The sequence below is a fragment of the Nanorana parkeri genome, unplaced genomic scaffold, assembly GCF_000935625.1.
Source record: "Nanorana parkeri isolate BGI_ZX_2015 unplaced genomic scaffold, ASM93562v1 scaffold1510, whole genome shotgun sequence".
Lineage (NCBI taxonomy): Eukaryota > Metazoa > Chordata > Amphibia > Anura > Dicroglossidae > Nanorana > Nanorana parkeri.
In genome coordinates, this window is record NW_017307778.1 from 62796 (window position 1) to 80865 (window position 18070).

General features: G+C 39.0%; 1 long non-coding RNA gene across 1 annotated transcript; it reads left to right on the forward strand.

The window, feature by feature from the left end:
* The first annotated feature begins 495 nt into the window (after positions 1-495).
* LOC108798576 lies at positions 496-17137 on the forward strand. The gene is made up of 4 exons (XR_001941961.1): positions 496-505; positions 3819-3824; positions 9630-9632; positions 17026-17137. It is a non-coding gene; the product is annotated as an uncharacterized LOC108798576 (long non-coding RNA).
* The last annotated feature ends 933 nt before the right edge of the window (positions 17138-18070 follow it).

Sequence of the window (18070 nt, forward strand, 5' to 3'; positions counted from 1 at the left end):
AAGGAAAATAGGCAGTGACTTTGCAAGGGAATTTTCACTTGCAGGGGAAGTATACCCTTACAGGGTTATTCACAAAGGGGCGAAGAGTTTGGAGAAGGCAGGAGAAGGGAACAATCTAGAATGGCATAGCTGAACTGGAAAGTGAGCTGAATTGGAGAATCTTTCCAAATCAGCTATTTTGGCCTAGATTGTTGTCTGCTCCTGCCTTCTCCAAACTCTTCACCCTTTCATGAATAACCCTTTTAGTTGTGGGAAGGAGGGGAAGCTCTACTGACTTCCATCATCTAATCATGTGCAAGCAAAAGTACTTTTTTTTGTTTTAAATTTGGTTAATCAACCATAATGTGTGTGCAGCATGCAGAAAAAAAGAACATCCAGTGTTCCATTAAGACATAAATAAAGGAATTTTAATTAACTTACTCTGCACAACTATGCCCTTTACCACCACTTCCTTATCAGATTTTGTGTCCAGCTCTGGCAACCTGTCAAGTGTTCAGCACTGCATGTCATATCATGGTAGCCTTTAATATTTTTCAGCTTTTTACTATGATTTTTATTATTTGCTTCTTTCTGTGGCCTTGTCTCTCTAAACAAAGCAGCTCTGTTGAGTCTTGTGAGTGTGCAAATCTGTAAATAAGAGCTGTCACTCTCAAAGGAAACAAAAATGGCGTTTAGGGGTTCAAAACTCTGTCTTGCACCGTTCAGTATGTGGTTGGTCATGGAATGTCACACCAAAGCTCTTCTCTGCTGTGTTTGCTGCTTGGGATGCTGTTTATTGCCTCAGGGGACAAGACCTGAAAATACTGTTGCTGATATTTTAACATGGTGGAATAATCTAAAGATGGTAACAGTAGGTGTAAAATGGCAATTATATAACAGTTTGAGTAAAGCTATAACTTGGTTTTAAATTTGACAGAAAAATCGTGCCAGGCTTTAACAGAGAAATAATATACTGCACCTAAATGATTTAATTATGCAGGCATGTAAAGGCCTATACTATGCATGAAACAGCTCTGTTAATACTTGCAAGAATGGAACAATTGGAAAAAATTGGTTGAAAGCTCGGTATCATGCACTTTGATTTGTACTGACATTAAACTAGATTTATTTCTTTCATATGTCTAAATATCATTATATTCCAGCTTTAAAGGACAGAAGATATAGCACAGTCATTTACATATTTGTATATAATTGGGTTAGGAGGTTATGAACCAGTTTATTCAACACTGAGCTATGGCACACTTTTTAAATAACTTTTGATCGCAGCTTTACAAAAGAAAGAAAAGCAGTAATAAAAGAAGGCATTTAGGATTGTGGAATAAAAACATACAGCATTCCAACTGCATGGTAGACATTGGAACTATTCATGCTGTTATTGATTGCGCCCCCAACCAATTTACTGTACTCTACCTTGTGCCGTGTAATGGAACCCTGAATGCATTTTATTTACTCAACATTTTTAATAAAGAGGAACCATACAGCATCCAAACATTTACAATGACTGGGGTCCAGTTCTATTTTTTTGACCACACTAGAGTTTGTTTATGCTATTAGGTCGTATGTTACTTGTCCTATTTCAAATAGACCTCTGTCCAGAATTATTTATTTTTATTTTTCAGTTTTGGACAAAGAAAGGAAAGGTTAGAAAAGCCTCTAGGTTTCTGTTGTTGTCTGTTCTGTTAAAGAAATCCCCATAACTTTCATTTAGTTAACATTGGTTTCATTCAGTTAAGATTGATAAATCTTTATGCAGGTCATTTGAAAGAAGTACTATATTTATACTGGAAACTATCCAGGGCCGAGGACAGTTCTAATTTGTTACTATTTTCTGCCAAGATCAAATACAAATTCCAATCCAGAAGTGAAAATAAGGCTCGATAAAGTAAGAATCATTTTAGGTTGGAGCGCTCTTTGGATAGTGACACAGTGACATATATATATACAAATAAAACCAATCAGCAAAGACCAAAGAGCCCAGTCTTTCTACAGGAAGACATGACCCATGTGGAATTTATACTTTCTCTACTGGCTTTCCATGAAAATTCAGCATCAACCCTACAATACACTGCCCCCATACATTGACCAAAATTGAGTGCACTTCAAGTTTGCGATTGACATATTTGATCTTTGGTGCTTTACATGCACTTCATATGAAAGAAATGTAAAGTATTAACCTATTGTACCTATTGTAACCGTTTACATAAACAGCAATCTGATAAGATATTTTGCCACATTAGAATTAGGCTTATGTGACTTTCCTAGGGTATCAGGGCTGCTGACCGGCCAGTTGTGCACGTAAAAAATATTGTTCTATGTCATATCATGTATGTACCACTGGGTAGCTACAATTCACTTACATAATACATTGAACCTGCCAGCAAGTTAGATACCAGTGATTCCCAATTATATGTTGTTATGCAGCAGTGGCCAAAAATATCAGTTAAGAGAGTTACCTCTTTATAAAGGCTAATAGGTAATTTTACACATTAACATGTATGTAGACTGTAAGGGTCACAACTCAGCATTGTATCATCTTCCTATAGCATGCAACCGGTATCAGATACTGTATGTCAAGGCATTCAGCGCATGGCTGCTGTGCATTTTGCAGTCAGTTTATAAGGGCAAAGTTTCGCTTTTATCAATCTCCATTCCTCTGACATAGGCAGTGATTTTTTATTTACAGGGGTTGATTTAGTAAAGGCCATTTATTTTGAAAGGGAATTTTCCCTTAGCTTGGTGAATGTGGTGAAAATTCACTTTGCAATGAATACCCAATAACAAGCAAGGAAAATAAAAACAGTATTTTTGCTTGAACATGATTGGATTCTTGAAGTCAGAAGAGCTTCACCTCATTCAATAAACTAGGGAAAATTAAATTGCAGGTTAAACACCCTATGTGCCTTTAGTAAATCAACCCCAAAATGTGTATCTTTAATTTTAAGTAGTCAAACAAAATCTAAAAACAAAAGTGCATAACTAATTAACATGTGTGCACCAAAACCAATTTTTAAATAATAATAATAATAATGGCTAAATGTTTAATACTCTTGGTCCTGGGTTCCTACAGGCACTCTGTCTGCAATAACGTTTTATGTTATCCCAATGTTTGCGTGGGTTTAAATATACTGAGAGATATAAAATTTTAAGTCAGAAAATAGTTAAGGAAGATTTGCCAGATAGCTTCTATTTGCCTTTTTTGTCTTTAGACTGGGTCACCTTTCCACCAATGCATCATGAAGGCTCTGTTGCTTCTGTGATGTATTAGTAGCATGCATCATCAAAGAAACACTAAGTTCCTGATGCATTGCTCAACAGCATGGTGTCAGCAAGAACATTTCCCGGACTTTCATAAATTATGTGGAAATTACAGCCCCTAGAAAAAGTTGTGACAAGTTTCTTTTTTGTAATCTTGTAAAGGGCAGGTTGTGAATATGAGCAAACTATTGCTAGCTATGAAAACTTTTAAGTTTCAGATGTTTGTAAAACTCTTTACTGCACTGTGAAGTTTAAACAAATTCTATGTAGACTTTACACAGAAATCATATTAGGAAAACCCAAATATAATAGACTTTTTAATCATTCCAAAAAGAGAAATGTTATAACTAATGAAAAGAAACGGGGGACATTAAATATAGCATCCAAGAAGATTGGGTTGTATAAAAATAAACAAGTTTTAGTGTTGCAAAATATATAAATGAAAAATGTATATTAAAAACTTATAGATATAAAGTATATACAGTATATTTTACATGTATTACTCCTTTAGAAGGTTGACAAGTTTTGCAGTTTTTATCATGTGATAACCCTTATACACCTAGCATGCTGTCACTGGGAGTCTTGGGCAGGAATGTTTTTTGGACTGACTACTCATTACAGCCAGAAAGTATATCTGTTAATATATATTACATTTTGGAGAGGCAGCATATTTTAGGCCTCTTTTGCCTCCATTTTGTTGACCATCAAGTGCAACATTAAAATATTGTTATCATTTTACAATTGACAACATTATATAAATTACCTTTTGGTCATCTGCCTTGTCTAGGCATAATGGGAGCAACATAACTGTATTTTATTTTTACTATATCATATACAAATGTACTGGTCATATAAATGAAGCTTTGAGCAAATATTCTCTATAATGTACCGAAGAAGCAGATATAATCCACAGCGTATCACCATTGCGAGGGGATAATGAATGTAATATGCTGGAAAATTACTGTCTATATTGTATATCTGTACATTTTTACCATCTATTTTGATATTTTAAAATGTTGTAATAATAAAATGTATGATTTTTTATATAGCAAATCTGTTTATACAATGGCTCTTGGGTGCTATATTCATAATCCCTCGAATAGGGATGATAGCTCCTTAACATTGTAAAACTGATTTGACTACATTCACTGCCCACATTTTTCCTTCAAAAAGAAAGATGTGCTTCAATTCTTTTTGGTATATGCAAAAACATCTGAGCCCCTTGGCTTTACTTTGTTTTTTTTTTAAAAGGGTGCTTCCAAAACATCTAATGCAATAATTAGGCTTCTATATGTACAGTGTATATAGCTTTATATAGCAAATTTTATGTTCACAAAATGTACCAGTTCATTAAGAGGCTGTGGCAATCAAAAGCACCGTGGCGTAGTGGTTAGCGCTTCTGACATGTAGCATTGGGGTCCCTGGTTTAAATCCTGGCCAGATCACTATTTGCAAGGAGTTTGCATGTTCTCACTGTGCTTGTGTGGTCTTCCTCCGGATACTCGGGTTTCCTCCCACACTCCAATGACATGCTGGAAGATAAATTGGCCCTTTTATGTATGCAGGTGAAATCTTAAAGACCTTAGATTGTAAGCTACTTAAGAGCAGGGACTGATGTGAATGTGCACATGTAAAGTGCTTCATAAATTGTTGGCACTGTATAAATACCTGTGTAGCAATCACCCCTGAAGGAGCTGCCAGAATAACCTGGGTCATCAGTTGTTGTCTAGGGGTTTTGGTCTTCAGCTGCCCCATTAGCATTTAACCGCCCTCTTCTAGTGCCCACAAAGCTGATATGCACTCCAGAAGTATATTGTGAAGAACTTTTATTAACATCTTCACACTGGGGAGAGAGGGTATATGGATCCTAGACAACCAGGAAAGTACAGTCATAGACTCCAGACTCACCAGACCTTTTTAGCATCTCATTGTAGATCCATTCATAGCACGGCAGATAGGAATTTGAGTAGCCGATGGGCAGGGATGAGCACAGATCCTCAGCAGGAGAGACACCAGACTTGCTCCTGAGGTCCACTATGTTCCGGGCACCTCCAGCAGCCATCAGCTTCCCTGGTTTTCTTCTTCTGACAACAGCACAGGCCTCCTCCATTCTTGAGGCTTAGTGAAACACTTCCAGCACTCCAGCATCCCCACCCCCAGGCCTTAGGCCTAGCCTGGGGGATGGCTGGACAGCACCACAACCTGGACTAATCCATGGCTGGCACACGACTAGACTGAGCACATGGCAATTCCCTCCAGTATATGTACCATATCCCAGCATGCAACACTGTTAAAAGGAACAGGAAGCACTTTTAACAGGAAGTGCTATGACAGTTGCCTGTTCCCAAAGAGATAGGAATAAAAGGTGCATGTTTCCAAAAAAGATGTTATGAGAACTGAAGAAAATGCAGTGAACACTGCATATTAGCACAGCTGCATGCTAATAAAGAGAATCTCATGAATGCCATATGTTACCAAAATGTGAGCTGCAAGATGCCATTTCATTAGAGTGTACAGTGAGCAGTACACACATTACTGATACTAGTATCGACATTAAATGCTGCAGCACATATTTTTTAATAGACAGCTATATTTCCTCTTTAAAAAAGGTAAGAATGACTAAGGTTATTGGTAATGTCATATAAATTGCTTGGCTATTGGGTCTCCCTGCTGGTATCAAGCTGTGAGTGCAAAAAAATGTGTTCACTGGTTTGTGAAGAGATAGTACATTGCAAAAGTTGTACAGAAAGCAAACAGAAACATAAAGAATGTTTCCACAATATCACTCACTGTCAGAAACAACGAAGATGACTGATTACATTTTAGAAAATACCATTGCTGCTATTCCACGTTTTACCTTGTTTCTTCACCAGACATGTCTCCATTACCTGCAAAGTTGAGTGAATGGAAGGAATTAATGGTTTTGACTTGGCTTTTATTGGGGTTTTCTTAATATGAATAAATAAAAATAAGAGAAAAAAGAAAGTACATTGCATATTTGTAGACATGGAGAGGGGCTATATGTAAGCCATGGCTAAATATTTAAGCAAAAATGTGTAATAACACAGTATAATGAGCAGTAATTTTCAGCAAGTCACAGCAACCAATGGGTATTTAGCTATCTTTAGTCTACTCTACCCTCTCTAATGTGTTAAAGGCTGAGCTGTAATTGGTTGATATGATTTACCACATTTTTGTTTAAATTAAACCATCAGCACATGTGCTAAAAGTCTTTAATTGCAGTAAAACTGTAGTAGGTATTGATAATTGTGTTCACCATAAAGGTAAACTAATCTTGTAGTGACATAAACATTTGCCTTTTTTAGCACACATACACAGTATATTCACCATTTGTTAAACACATGTAAATATAGCTAGAATAGAACTGCACTGAAAGTTTTCACACTGATCACTCGTTTTGAAAACTGATAATCTGATAATACCCTTGTAAAAGCATTAGCAGAAAGGTAGAGATGCTTGATTGTTTTCAGTTTTTGTTTTAGCATATTTTAGTGTCCTGCCCACATTCCACACCCTTTAATTTATGCAGGGGGAACTTTGGTTCCCCCTGCATAAAATATTGTAAGGAATATTTTGTTCTCCCAGTCAAGGTCTATCCAAATGAGCTGCACAAATATAGGGAACTCTAATTCACACTACAGTGCATGATTTATAGTGTCCCCTGGTAGCACTGGTCGAGTTCCAATCCTGCACCAGAGGGCCTACTGCAGCATGTGGGATGCACATAACAACCCACCACAAATGAAAGCTCACTGGATGTCAACAAATTGGGTGATGCTGGCTAATGTCATTGACCAAATATGGTCATGACCATATTTGGACAATTATTTAACCTGGGATTCCCTGCGCCTTGATTACACTTTGAAACAAAGCCAATGGGTGCTCAGCCACAAGCTTCATCTTGTGGCAGTGGTAATATTGCTCCTAAATTAATGAGTTCTGGCTTCAACAGCCAGAGGTGCAGACAGGGAAATGAACTGGCCAAATCTGACCATTTAGTTCCCACTGTTCGTGAACTGCAAACAGCTTGGGTTCGGGTCAAAACACATGGTTGACTTGAACCTGAATCTCATCTATGCTACTACAACTACTAATGAAGGGAGGTTGTAATAGCGAGGTTAATTATTGCTGCCAATGACCACAAAAAAGGGGGTGGGGTTTAATTATTACTGCCACTGACCACCAATGAAAGGGGGAGAGGGGTCATTATTACTGCCACTGGCCACAAATGAAAGGGGGGTTAATAGCATTACCACTGACCACTGGTGAAGGTGGGGGGGCTTTAATGTTACTGGCACTGACCAGAAGCACTGGGTTTCATTTACTGCTCTTTCTGACACCATTGTTGAGGGTTACTATTATTGCCACTGACACCAGAGATGGGACTTTAGCAAAGGGGGAAAAGTGCAACATTACAAGCCACACACTGTAAAGTTACACCCCTTTTTTGACCATGACCTCGTTTTTTAGCAACACCCACTAGCAGTCTGCAGGTGGTGAATTCATTTATTTGTGCATACCAGGGTGCCCTGGGTTTTAGAGACTTTCAATAAGAATTCTAACCTGACCTACGGCATCTGATAATACCTACCATTATCTATATGGGACAATTCACTCATTTTTCTCTGACCTTAGATACACTTTAAAAACAATTTAAGCCAAAGGAGAAATCCTATTGCTTTTGAAGTTTTTGCTGCATTTTGATATGTATCTATGTTATATTGTTTGTTAACTAATTATATCTGAGTTGTTTCCTCTTTTGTGGGTCCTACAAACTGTGGGCCTTAGGCACACGGTCTACTCTTGCCTGGCAATGGGTAGTTCAACACTGCCAACAGCTGATCAAGCTACATTTAGAAATCTATGTCGGCTGCAATTCACCCTATTAGCCTGCATTCACACTTGCCGTGGCATCACGTTCGTGCACGTTCTTGCGTGTGTGTATTCACTGGGGCCTGCACACATAACAAATGCGGAAAAGAAGCTCATGTAGTAGTTTTTGCGACAAGCATTCTGTGCGTTTTCATGTGAGGCCAAACGCAGAGCAAATGCACGCATCTTCCTGGCCGTGTTTTGGGTGCCATTAGCATCGAATGGCAATGCAAGCGCATTGCGCATTTTGCCATGTTTTCGTGAAGATGCACCAAACCTGCATGAAAAAGCACGATTTGATGTGCATTCACGCAATGCGTGAGTGTGAATGCGGGTTTACAATCCCAATCCTAGCTAATTTCTAATCATAACATAAATAAGCCCTAGGACTCCATGCAAAGATATTTTAAAATGATGGTTTTATATTTGAAAGATTTGGCTTTCAAGGGTTAGAAGTGTTATGTTTTTGATGCCTGTAAATTATTACCCTGGTGTAAATAAATATACTTTGGTCAACACCTGCAGAGAAAACTTGTATTTAAGAGGCTTCCTTATTTCTTATTAGATCTTTTTGGCTTTAATGACATACCTCCCTAAACTGATAATCTCTATATTCTCTTCTTCTTCAATAAAAAGAAAAAAAAGAAACAGCAGTGTTTCTCTCCTTGGTGGCCGGGAGCAGGAGACTCCCAGAGCACCAGGGAGAGTTAGAAGGTAACCAGGGACGCTGATCTCTCTGCAAGTGGCCGGAGCCAGCTGTAAGATCACGGCTGGCTCCGCCCAGCTGTCAAAAGCAAGCTGTCGCCCGCCCGAATGGCCGGCCGATCGGCCAGCTTCGGCTTTCAGCACGGCTCAGCCGAGCCGATGCATATGCGTTCGGCTCGACTGAGCCGCTCGGCCACGTTCGGGAGCTGTACGGGCTATAGTTAATAGCCCGTACAACACCCCTTCAGTTCTACTGAACCGAAGGGGTCCTGTAGCCGATGCTAGCCAAAGGATCGGCCGAAGCTACGGCTAGATCCTTCGGCAGCTTCGTGAATAGACCCCATAGTGTTCTCTTCTTTACATGTTATCTACTGGACTGTTGATTGCAACCATTGTTCCACATCTTCTAACAACCATGTATGTGCAACTAAAACTTATTTGCAAGAGCATCCTCGTCACTCCAGCTCTGCCTGTACATTTTTGTTATTCCAAAGCAATTTTTCTACTGAGCAAGCAAAATTCTTCAAGAAATAAAGCGTAAAACTATATGAAACATTAAACAAGAGTTTTCCTCGCTCACTCAACTCAAAACAAATAAATAAATAAATAGCTGCTTCACCATTCATTCTCCAATAGCTTTTATTCCCAAAAAAATAGAAGCATTTTGCAGTCTGGATGAAACTCTGCCGTGGCACCCTATCTTAGCTTCATTCTACATGTAGCTGCACACCACTTATGTCTTTCAGATACCATAAGTAATGTATTCTGTTTTTAAGCTAGTAGTAAAGTGCTAAACTAGTTCCTTAAAGCGGATAGCATCAGATTTATGTTAAATTACAGGTATTTTTTTACCTCCCACAGAGATCACAGTGACAATGCCCTCATCTCCCTTTGGCTCTCCATAAAGTTGTTGCCATCTTTGTTTAGGCATCATACAGGGTCAGCATCTATGGTACTTCCTCTACACGTCTTAGTTAAGTTTACAAATGTTTGACATTACCTCTGCAGCCCTTCACCTTGTGACTTAATACCAGGGGAGGACTGTGAATCTTGAGACTGTGAATCTCATCACTTACCGTTTCAGGTTATCATTTATCCAGCTTCTGAGACTGGAAAAGTAGCTGGTGATGCATGATCTGTACTTCATCAGCTTCAATGTGGTCCATAGGTGACACATTTAATAGAACCCTGATGTCTCAATATAGGGGACCTCTTACTTCCATTATGCTATCACATTGGAGGCTTATTACCCCCTGATGTGTTAACAATAAAGTTAAGTGTAAAAAAAAGTCACATATAAAAGAATTATAAAACACACAAAATGTTTTAAAGCCCTCCACTCCCACACACACACAAATGCAAACACGTCGGGTGCACCTACAAAAACATGTATACATTTAGAAAAGCAATAATAGTAAGAGCAATAATTCTAGGGCCATCAATTACTGTTAACGCTAAATTGATGATCGGTAAAGGCTTTTAAGATGTCGCTTATGAGCAATTTTGGGTTCCGTAGCTTTCACAGGCATGTGCAATTGTAAGGCCTGACCTGTTTGGTATCTATTTATCTTATGTAACTCCATCTCTTATAGTTTACCAAACCTTTGTATTATATTGTGTTATGTATTAATAATGACTGGTAGGCTCCCCAGTGATTGGCGGAGGGCTACGGTAGTCCCAATATTCAAAAAGGGGGCAAGGTGCCAACCTGGGAACTATAGGCCGGTCAGTCTAACATCGGTAGTTTGTAAAATGCTAGAGGGCATAATAAAGGATTACCTGGTAGAATTTGTTCAGGAAAACGGGATAGTTAATGAAATCATTGGTGGTAGCAACATTAGCGATAAACGGTTTAAAATTAACTCCATTACAAAAACTAGAGGCCACCACCTAAAATTGGTGGAAAAAAAATTCCAGCACAAGGGGCGAAGGGGGGTCTTCACAGTAAGATCAGTTAGGGTCTGGAACTCACTGCCACAGGCAGTGATTTCAGCAAATAATGTGGAATTGTTCAAGAAACTTTTGGACGATTTCTTAAGGGACCGTAATATACAGGGGTACAGGTACTCCTAGAATGAGATCCTAATAGGTTGGACTTGATGGACTAATGTCTTTATTCAACCTCAAATACTATGTAACTATGTAACTATGTAATTCTAGTGTATTTTTTCCTGAAAATATTTATTTGAGAAACGTTTGCACAAATATTGTGCAACATAAAACGTTGAAACTAGAAATTTATAATTCTACATGGCCTCTGATTTTAGAAAATATATCATAGTTTGGGGGTTGTAAACAGTTTTCTAGCCAAAACTTAAAAAATGCTCCGGTCCTGAAATGGTAAAACAGATGTAGCCCTGCCGGGGGATACTTAAGCCACAGAGCCTAGCATTCCTAAAGCTGTTCCACTGCAGCTGTTCTTTCTCTCACACTGAGATAGGACAGTGTGACAGGGAGAAAAGGGAGGAGGTTTTGGATTGGCTGCATTAGCAGCCCAACTTTAGCCCCACCCACTGGGGGGAAGGAAGAAGTGCAGGAGAGTGTGGGAGCTGGGAATAGAGAGGGCAGCCAGGGAAGACTGTTTGGCCAGGGGTGCAAAATCTGGTAGAGAGAACTGCCAGGAGCTTGCAGGTGTGCTGTGAGCAGGGAGAGAGGGGAGCCCCGAGGTGCAGCTGTAGGGGGAGATTTGAGTATCCTTGGAAGGATACTTTGCAGAGAGAGGAGCGGTGTGCTGCAGAGATAGGAGTGGCCTCCTGGAGCTGCCAGAGCTGCAGAGAGAGGACAAAGACCCATTAGACCCCAGGGAGATTTTCTGAATCTGAACCAGCAGAGAATGGGGTAGGGACAGCAGCAAACAGCCCATCTAGAGGTATCCAAAAGAGCTGTCAGGGCAAAAAAGATGTAGACACTTAGAGCCTGGAAATGAGCTTCAGTACATAGAGCATAAAGAATCTTAGGATCCATTTGGGCACAAGTCACTGGCACAGGGACTCCAGAGTGTGGTGTGACCTCTTGCCTGGCCTCCAGGAGAAAAGACTGTTCAGCCTAGGACACCTACACAGCAGACGTTTGGCCGCCTGTATTTTTGTTAACCTTGTTTGCTGGCTACCTTGGAACTTTACTGTCATTAAGAGAATCCGGCATGGACACTTTGGTGAGGGTTGTTTGAAAGTTGTAGAGAATGGAGGCTGCTTGAAAGGAAGCATAAGGTTCAAAAACATTAATTTAAATGCATACCTTAATAGCTACAAAGGATATCAATCCTGATAATTACAAACGAACGTTCGGTGCAGCAAGTGACATAACTTTTTTAACAATAAAAAACTGTGCAGTTTCCCCCCAATTCATGCCAGACCCTTTAGGTCTGATAGGAATCTTATGGGACCCTAATGCCCAAAAAACTCCTTACCAGACCTTTGATCCAAGCAGCAGCCTGGCAGAGCAGGAAAGGAGGGGTATACGCATGCACCATACCCTACACCATACCAGGCCACATGCCCTCAACATGGGGAGGGTGCTTTGCTAGGGGGGACCCATGCAGATAAGGACAAGGGCCTCTTCCCCACATCTCTGGCCCGGTGGTCCGGTGGTTGTGAGGGTCTGCGATCAGGGGGGCTTATAGGAATCTAGGTGCCCACTTTCATAAAACACAACACAGTTTTTGACAAGTCTTTTATTTAAAACAAAAAACACACAGCTCAATGACGTCGTCCAGCGATGTAGATCCGATCATATGCAAAATGACAGCTCTGCTCTCGAATGTCAACAAAGGGGCAGAGTGAGTCGTGACGTCACTGGACTTTTTCCACCCATTTATATGCATTCCGTGACAGCTTTTGGTCCCCTAATGGAATGTAAACAATGGGCAGAACAAGTTCCGTGATGTCATGACTCTCCGTCCCTTTGTTGACAGTCAGGAGCAGAGCTGGCATTTTGTGGTCGCCGGGATCGGACGTGTCAGCAGGCATTGGGAATTTTTATTTTGGCTAGTCAGCAGCTGTCATCCATCGGAAATTGATGTGGATCTACATTGTTGGACCATCCCCATGTGGGGGGCATGTGGCCTGGTATGGTGCTGGAGCGGGGCACAAGCTCGCACCCCCCCCCCCCCCCCTCTCCTCCTCTGACAGGCTGCTGCTCGGACCAAGGGATTTTAGGGGGGACCCCACGCTTTTTTTTTATTTTAATGTTTAACAACATAAATTTACTGAATGACATTTGGAAAAAAATGCGGATGCATCCGAAATTTTGTTATCAAAAATTTGTATACATTCAGATCTGCTAATCTTTTTATTTGGAAATTCAGATGCATCCGAATGTCCAAATATGCCGATATTTGTCTAAATTTGAATTCAGGATGAAATAAATGACACATGTCTAGAGAACAGCAGTGACTGGTCTTTATTAAAGGAAGGGCCTGTACAGAGGAAAGGTTTCACACTGTATTTCTGCCCAGATCTGGAAGAAATACACAAATCACACCAAGATTTTAGGTATATGTAAACCCAAAAGCAAAAATTGCAGTGTTCCAATCCTTACATGTGGTGTCTGTATTAGGTTTATTTTTTAGGTTTTTTTGATCTTCCTTTAGCAAACCAAGCCACCCAGCAAAAATGGAAGCTGAGAGGTTGAAACAAACCATTCAACACTGACAGCGGTGCTTGCAATGATCAGGTTTTATTAATTTATATAAAACCTGTATCCCAAAAGGAAAAACAACATATTTTTTGCTGTAACTGCTTAAAACCTGTTACCTGGAGTTTGGATTTAACTTATTAGTCAAGTCTTCTAAATCTTCTAATACATCTAACACTACCCTCTCCACAGGATGACAATGCTGCTGTCCAAGGGACGCTCCATTGCTCTTCCATAGAGTGGAGCCACCCTAAGACAGGAAGTTTGTTACTAGCCAGATCACCAAATCAAAATAAAGAAAAAAAAACTAAAAAATGAAAACTAATCCAGCTACCGAGTTAAGGATTGGTAAACTGCAATATATTACATTTTTGTTTTTGGGTTTAGATACACTTTGAGTAAGAATATACATGGCTCTTGTATTTGGACACCATTTACTTATCTCGGAGTTCAGCTTTTACATGTAAAAATATATCTGATGCTAGGTCTACTATGGATAAAATGCTTATGGAAACAGGTACACTGTAATTTTAAGCTGAATGGATTGGGAAAAATACCAAACAAAATTTCATGAACCACCACAGGAAATAAAAAAGCTATAGTAATTTCAGTTGTAGGCAAAGATGGATTCATACAGAATTCCCATCTTTAAAACTGTTTCTAGCAACGATTTTATAGGTATTCAAAATGCATCAAACAGAAACTGTACTAGACAAAGAGGGAAGGGGTGAACAATTTTTCAAAGAATCGAAAAGCTTTAATATCACGCTAAGTACACACAGAGAACAGAACCTACATAGCTGCTTCAATCAAGCTACTGGTATGATATTAGTCAAATAGTCAATGATCTTCCTCTGCAGTGGAAATGTAAAAGCGAGGAACTCCAAAATCCACAGTTTAGTTTCTTACAATAGTACCCTTTTGACTGTCAGAACGAATTGCCAAACATCCTTTAGAAAAAAAGAACAAAATATAGTCAGTCTAAGATGTTATATCTGCATATGTTACTTTGTATTTTGCTGACTATATTATAATTGCTGCAAAATGCCAGAAACCATATACATTTATTTATGGCAAACTACATCATTTCTATATTTTTTTACCTAAACAAAAGAATCTGAATGGATCTGTGCATATCTAGGTCAATAGCACAATATGTAAGGTTGAATGTTCTGCGCTAGGAAACAGACCCAAAAGGGGGAGATTTCACAGAGAGTAAGGGTTAACCGCAAGCTGCTGAAACTAAGGCCAGATAAGCCTCATAAAATGGTTTTAGAATAGTGAGCGCTATGGGTCTCCTGGAGTGAGGTGAGGATCCAACAATGACTTATTAAATAAGTGATATAAAAATATATAAATATCTCTAAGTGAACATCTTATTATGTGGAATAAAAATTGCTGAAGTGATATGTGAATAAACGAAACAAAAATCAACAATATAAATTGACTAATAAAAATTGCTTAAATATAAATAAATGTTAATAAATAATAAAGTAAAAATTGCTTAAATGTAAATAAATGTGAATAAATAAGTAAATAAATAAATAAATAAATCTTCAATAAACCGTGTGTCCGTTATTTGTTTTCTCTGATTTTTTCTGTAGCACAATATGTAATAATGAGAAATAAATTCATAAATTACACATTGGCAAATTATGAATTTTTTGATTCACCGGAATATAGACTCTATATTCATCAAAATCCCAAAACTAACCCTGTTTTTGGACTCAACAAACTTTCACCACATCATTTCCTGCATACAAAATTAGACTATAAATGGCCACCATGTACAATTTTCTATAAAACCATAGTTTTATTGCACAATCATGGATCCATCAATTGGACACCCAAAGGAAAATAAAACCCTCATAAAAACACACCATGGTAGTATTAAAAATCCCTACAGACTGTATCATCCATTGAATAGTATCTAATAGTCACTTAACAAGTAGTTTTACAAATGTTCCAGTAGATGGCACATGTTTCTGAATTATCATTAATACTACTTCTTGTGATATTACTATAGGATAAAGCATAGGTCCTGGACAGTGAGTGCCATTCTAAACTGTTTGCAGGCTTAACCTTTCTTTCCATTCCATTTTAGAAAAGGTTTATTAATGTAGTGCAAATTCACTAGGCAAAGCATACCCAGTCATGTGCAGGGAAAATAAAAGAATAGTAGTTTAGCTTGCACGTGACTGAATGATGGAAGTCATCAGAGCATCACATCAAATCCTGTAACTCTTTAGCTACCAAGGTCCGCCAGTTAATGTTAGGGCTTTCAACCCTGTAAATGTACTAGTCCTTAGAAAGCTGGATGGGACCACTGGTTAGGTAAGTATCTTTGATATTTATCCTTTTAGATTGTAAGCCCTCAGGGGCAGGGCCCTCCTTACCATCTTGTCTTGAATTGTATTGTGATTGTAATGTCGTCCTTATATTGTAAAGCGCTGCGCAAACTGTTGGCGCTATATAAATCGTGTATAATAATAATAATTTAGTGCTCCAAACCATGTAGTGAGTGTGTAATGTTCAATACACTGTCGGAGAAGCAACTGTTGCCAGACGGATGACGTATATAAACCTAGTGAGTGGCAGCTCTGATATAGCTTAGAGGTGTTGACTTGGGCAAGGTCAGTCCCTGGCTTATTATGCAGTCATGGACAAATTTATTGGTACCCTTTCACAAAAAAGAAAGAACCTAAAAAAAAGAATAACCTACAATTTTCTCTAAAATAACTTGAAACTAACCCAAGTAATTGGCATCCATAATTTTTATTCCATATTTAACAGAAAAAAACTTTTTAGACATAAAACAAATTGAAATTGCATGGACAAAAATGATGGGATCCTCCACCCAATATTTTATTGCACAGCATTTAGAGGCAATCATTACAAACAAAGGATTTCTGTACCTTCAAATAGGTAGTTTGGCGCACTCTTCTTAAGAAAAAAGCTCCAGCTGTATCAGGTTTATAGGGTGCCATCCCCAGACTGCATGGTTTAGCTCTTTCCACAGATGTTTGATAGGATTCAGATCAGGACTCCTTGAGTCTTGGGTCTTTACCCTGTTGGAGGACTTATGACCTATGACTGATACACAGCTTTCTCACACTGGGCCGCTTGTTTTGCTCCAGAATTCCTTGATAGTCTTTAGACTTCATTGTGCCCTGTACAGATTCAAGGCACCCCATGCCAAATGCCTCAAAGCAGTCCCAAAGCATATCTCCTGTTTCACAGCAGGTATGGTGTTATTTGAAATCTTCATTTTTCCACTCTAAACATAAAGGCTGATGTGACTTGCCAAAAAGCTCCAGTTTTGTTTCATCTGTCCAATAGACATTCTCCCAGAAGCATTGTGGCTTATCAGTATGAATTTTAGTAAATTCCACTCCGGTTTTGTTTATGTTCTTCTTTTAACAGTGACATCCTCCTCAGTCTTCTTCTGTTAAACCCACTGTCACCTTGACTTTTTAGTTCAGCTTTTATCTCTTTTCCTTCGTTCTTTGTCTGCTATTCACACTGTCTGGGGTTCAGTCTGTGGTTCATTTTCCTCTTACAGCCACATCCAGGGAGATTGGCTACACTCCTATGGACCTTAAACTTCCTAATATTTGCAACTGCAGTCACAGGAATATCAAGCTGCGTGAAGATGTCTTTTAGCCTTTACTGTGCATGCTGGTCTATAATTTTATTTATGATCTCCTCAGACCATTCTCTCCTTTGCTTTAGCTGGTCAATGTTTAGTGTGGTACACACAATGATAATACAACAGCAAGATCTCCTTGCAATAATTGCCGAATCTGTGCCTGCCCACCTAGGAGGTTTGCATGCTCCTGCCAACCTTTATGTGTACCAGCGCCTCCTTTTGCACTGCCCATAATAAAAAATAATAAAAAATCAAACAGGGAGAGTAGCAAACTTATTTAATGACCACAGCAGGTGCTCAAGATCAGTTGTCCCCATGAGATATAAGAAACTGCCAGGTGGTTTTATTTTTGCAGCATCTACCAAAATGTTCAATGATTGCTGAAAATTAGAACTGTCTGGAACTGTTTAGATTTTGTATTCTGGACTTAGTCCTGACTTGTAACTTTTTGTGCCTGGAATATTATTCTGATTGCACCTTCAGTACAATTAAGGATACAACAACCTGCTTTGCATTTATTATAGTTACCTGACAACCCCAATCTAAAAAGCCTTTTTGCCGACACTGAGTGATTATGCCAACTACGTGTATTGTTGGTGTTAGTTGTCATAGTTGAAATCCTAAAGCACCCTGTGCAACATGATTGCCCACTGTCTGGATTGCATTTGGTTTGAGTTTGCAAAGTGGATCAGTCAGCCTGTAGAATTTTGAACGAAATTGGTATTATGTGGAATGCAACAAGATATGCAGGAACTCCCCAAGGTGGACAAGAACAGCAAAACTCAAAGGTAAGTGAGAAAAAAAATTAGATGCATGAAATGCAAGATAAGAAGCTGGGAATGAGCTGAGTTCCCAAACCCAATCTGTAACTGAAATATAACTTTTGGATGGACTAACCCTTTAAGTGTTGCTAACTTTTATCAGTAGGAGTGT